The sequence below is a fragment of the Arachis ipaensis genome, chromosome B9 (assembly GCF_059453495.1).
Source record: "Arachis ipaensis isolate K30076 ecotype BB chromosome B9, ASM5945349v1, whole genome shotgun sequence".
Taxonomy (NCBI): Eukaryota; Viridiplantae; Streptophyta; class Magnoliopsida; order Fabales; family Fabaceae; genus Arachis; species Arachis ipaensis.
In genome coordinates this window covers 45984025-45989066 of record NC_142444.1, presented here as the reverse complement: position 1 = coordinate 45989066, position 5042 = coordinate 45984025, and the positions used below count along the sequence as shown (strand labels likewise).

Below are 5042 nucleotides of genomic sequence, written 5' to 3'. Positions count from 1 at the left end.
CCATCTCCACGTTTAACCTCCAGTTTGACCTCAAACTGGAGGTTAAACGTGTTCGACACCTCCAGGGCCACCATTCTAAGCTTCCACGTTTAACCTCCAGTTTGACCTCAAACTGGAGGTTAAACGTGTTCGACCTCCAGTATGCCTCCACCCTTTTCCACGTTTAACCTCCAGTTTGACCTCAAACTGGAGGTTAAACGTGTTCGACCTCCAGGGCTGCCCTTCCTATCTCCACGTTTAAGCTTCAGTTTAACCTTAAACTGAAGCTTAAATGTGTTCGACTACATGACTCTCCAGGGCTACCTTCTTCCATTTCCACGTTTAAGCTTCAGTTTAACCTTAACTGAAGCTTAAACGTGCTTCTACAAAAGGCCTCACTGGAAGTGTCTGGCGTTTAAGCTGCAGTTTAAGCTTAAACTACAACTTAAACGCCACTCTTGAAAAAGGTTTCTGGGCCAAAAATATTGTGATTTAAGTTAGTCTTTGAGCACAAATATTAACTTAAACTTACTTTGGTATGAAACCCAATTGAATATCATGGTTTATGGGATTGGGCCTGAAGGATTGATGAGTTTGAAATCTCAATTTATTGAGTCATGTGTCATTATTTGATTATCACTAAGTTGGCTCAATAAATGTTACAGGATTTGGATCAACAACCTCATCAAGATTATGGACCATAAACCCAAGGCAAAAGGAAAGCAAGGAGAGGCCTCAAAGCCCAAGAAGCACAACTGAAGCTCAATATAGAAAGTGTATAAATAGGATAGAAGTTAAGTTAGAGGAGGACTTTTACTTTTCACTTTTAGCTAGTTTTCCTTTTCTTTGTAATTGAATTTAGAGCTATGATTCACTAAACCCCCTTTCATTGGGTTAGGGAGCTCTATTGTAATTCAATGAATCAATAATAGTTTATCTTCTTCTTCAATCTTTTCTCTTGAATTTTGTTAGAAAGCTTCTCGATCTAATTCCATTGAGTAGTTGTCTTGGGAAAGAAACTACTCATACTTGGAATCCTTCGGAGCCTTGGGAGAGGAATGGAGGATTCATGCTAGAGAAGCTTTCTCACAGTGGATTGGATTGGGGTTTGGATGGATATTGTGACATGTAATCCTACCAAATTGTGGTTCATGAAATTGTGTGGTATAATCAGTGATCAAGCATCATCTCTTCTTATGAACATTTAAACCAAGGGATTGGGAATTTGTTTGTTTTTAGAGAGCATTGGTGAGCCAAGGAATTGGGATCCAATCATATAAGATTGCCAAGCAAAATTCAATGAATGCATTGGTTGAGGAAGAGATATACATGTTTTGATTCGGAGATTTCAATATCTCCTAAACCCAATGAATTCCCCATTTCTGATTTCCACTTTCTCTTTACATTCTGCAATTCAATTCTTGCAATCATCCCCATTCCCTTTTAATTTCAGCAATTTACATTCTGCTCTTTAATTCATGCAATTTAAGATTCAGCCATTTAATTTTCTTGTCATTTACTTTTCCCGCCAATTTTACATTCTGCAATTCTCATCTCAAATCTTGATTCCGCTCAACTAGAACACACTTCTAATCCAAATTGCTCACTCAACCAATCCTTGTGGGATTCGACCTCACTCTATTGTGAGTTTTTACTTGACGACGATAACCGGTGCACTTGCCGGAAGGAATTTTGCCGATCGTGCAATTTCCTAAATCGTAGCATAACACGTTTATGCGCATCAAGTTTATGGCGCCGTTGCCGGGGATTGGTTTTCGATTGACAATTCTCAAATTGGAAGCTAACTAGATTGAGCAATTTTCTCTTGCTTTGTTAATTCTGTTCTAGATACTTGTTGAATTTTAATTTCTGCACTTGGTTACATGCTTTCCTTCTTTATGCCTTTAAATTCATGCAACTAACTCACTGACTCACTAACTGTTTGAATTAATTCCTCAATTGAGCTAACCATACTCTTCCATTAACCAAGAGTATTTCACTTGTTTGTGTTTGAGCTGTGTTCTTGTATGACAGGTAGGAGAGGAGAGACATCAACTCCTCCGTATACCCAACCAGAGAGGACCCTTCATAGACTTAGAAGGGAAGCAAGAGGGAAGAGAGTAGTGGGAGAAGAGGAATCTGAAGGAGAATCTGAGGACAATTTTGAGGAAGCTTTAGATCTCAACATGGATAGAGAAGTTCACAACCATGAGAGAGCTGATGGAAACGATGCCATCCCTGAGAGGAGGGTTCTTAGTTCATACATAAACCCAACCTCTGGGAATTGTGGTAGTAGCATCCAGAAACCACCCATTCAGGCCAACAATTTTGAGCTCAAGCCACAGCTAATATCACTTGTGGAAAATCATTGTTCCTTTGGAGGAAGTGCTAATGAAGACCCAAACCAACATCTCACAAAATTCCTGAGAATTTGTGACACTGTGAAGTCCAATGGAGTCCAGGAAGATGCCTATAAACTGCTTTTGTTCCCATTTTCACTTAGGGACAAAGCAGCTAAGTGGCTGGAATCATTCCCAAGGGGGAGTCTAACAACATGGGATGAGGTGGAAAGCAAGTTTCTGGCACGTTTCTACCCTCCACAAAAGGTCAATAGGCTTCGATCTGAGGTTCAGACTTTTAGACAACAAGATGGTGAAACTCTCTACGAGGCATGGGAGAGATTCAAGGACTTGACAAGGAAATGCCCACCAAACATGTTCCATGATTGGGTGCAACTGCACATCTTCTATGATGGGCTCTCTTATGAATCAAGGAAGGCTGTAGACCATTCATCAGGAGGTTCATTGAACAGGAAAAAGACTGTGGAAGAAGCCATTGAAGTGATCGAGACAGTGGCTGAGAATGAGTACTACTATGCATCAGAAAGGCACAACACTAAGGGAGTCATGGAGCTGAACCATGTTGATACAATTCTAGCCCAAAACAAGGTGTTTGCCAAGCAACTAGCAGAGCTTACCAGGCAATTAGAAACAAAGCAAGTGGCTGCAATACACACACAAGATCAAGAGGAAGTAGGCATTGAAGGAGGTGATTGGGATGAGGCTAACTATGTGGGAAACCAACAAAGGCAATCATATGATCCACATTCCAACACTTACAACCCGGGCTGGAGAAACCACCCAAACTTTGGGTGGGGAAACCAACAAACCCAACCACAAAACCACAAACCTTACAACCACAACCAACATAACAATTCCACATACCAAAACTCCAACCAAAGATCATACCAAGCCACACAAAACACTTACCCCCAATCATCATATCATGGCCAAAATAATCAACATACCCAACCTAATCCGAACCAACAATTTCAAGATCAATTAAACTGGATAGAAGGAATTATGGCAACCATGAGTCAAGACATCATTGAACTGAAGAGCTTCAGGGATGATGTGAGAACTACCTTAAGAAACCATGGTGAAAAACTTAAAAGGATGGAATCTCAAGTAGGAGAGCTATCTCAACAGGCACCCAAATCAACTGCAGTGTTCCCTAGTGACACAGAAAAGAATCCTAAAGGGGAACAAAAGAGAGTAAGATGGGAAGAATGCAAAGCCATCACCATAATGAAGGAAGTCTCAGAAGAAGAAGGAATCAGGCCCTCAAAGCAGGAACCAGAAATCTTGAAGGAAGGTGTGGAAGAAGTTAAGCAAGAAGGTGGAACTGAGCAAGCCAAGGAACTGCAAAAAGGCATGATGGAAGTATACCAACCAAAAGCACCATTTCCTGAGAGGTTAGGAGGAGGTGAAAAAAGGAAAACCTATTCAAGGTTTCTAGAGACATTTAACTCTCTGCATGTCAATATTCCCTTTCTTGAGATTCTTCATCAAATGCCCACACACATCAAGTATTTAAAGGAATTGTTAAGCAAGAAAAGAGTTTTGAAGGGAGGACAAACGGTAACAATGAACAAAGAATGCAGTGCTCTCATCAAGAAGGACACACTCTCTAAGAAAACGGACCCAGGAAGTTTTCATATCCCTTGCATCATAGGGGAAACAAAAATTGACAGAGGATTCTGTGATCTAGGAGCTAGCATAAACGTGATGCCTCTAACTCTTATGAAGAGGCTACAACTGAATGAGGTGAGATCCACTGATGTAATCATACAACTGGCTGACAAAACTCAGAAGCAAGCTGAAGGGGTAGTTGAAAATGTGCTGGTGAAAGTGGGGGATTATTATTTCCCCACAGACTTTGTCATTGTGGACATGGAGGAAAGCTACTTACACCCTATCATTCTGGGCAGACCATTTCTAGCCACTACTAGAGCGCTCATCGATGTAGAACAAGGAGAGCTAATTCTGAGAATACATGATGAACAGCTCATTTTCAAAGTCTTCAAACCTGCATCTGAGCCTGAACCAGAACCTGAAAAGCCTAAAGATGATAGTAGCTATCCGTGTTTGGAGGAAAGTAATCCAGCAGCTGAGACTCTAAAACAGTCATTGGAAGGCAAACAAGAGTTGCAAGAGTTAGAGCCACAAGAATCAGTGGAAACAGATCAGAAGGATCCTCCTGACATAAAGGTCAATGAAGAAATCCTCAAGAGAAAGGGAAGAGTGATAGGGAGATTGCCAAGAGGATGGAGAAACAAGAAAATTCCCACTGAAGGTTTTTCTCCGGGAGATAACGTGATATCAAGTCATTATCTGCCAATCCCACCTGGCCTCAAAACCATTCCTTCCCAGCTCCCTCAAGTGTTCACAATCAGGAAAGTTCTTTCTATGGAACATTTAGAGGTCATGAATGAATCAAGTGGGGACGTTTTCATAGTGAGAGGAGATGACGTCAAGCACTACAATCCACCCTAACAAGGGACAACCGTCAAGCTAGTGACGTTAAAGAAGCGCTTCATGGGAGGCAACCCATGTTTTTAGTATCCTTAATCTTTAGTGCTTTGCTTTACATCTAATAAAACATGGTTTCTTATGCATGAACTTGAATCCTCAGGACAACTATTGATTAAGTGCACTAAACCGTGCATGTAAATTACAATTGGTCTCTAAGTTTGGTGTGCCTGATGGCACTCCCAAATCTTA

General features: G+C 41.0%; 1 non-coding gene across 1 annotated transcript; it reads right to left on the bottom strand.

Annotated features, from left to right (window-relative positions):
• Nucleotides 1–2591: 2591 nt before the first annotated feature.
• On the bottom strand, nucleotides 2592–2695 carry LOC148544522 (small nucleolar RNA R71). The gene has a single exon (XR_015901777.1). It is a non-coding gene; the product is annotated as a small nucleolar RNA R71 (small nucleolar RNA).
• Between the last annotated feature and the right edge of the window lie 2347 nt (nucleotides 2696–5042).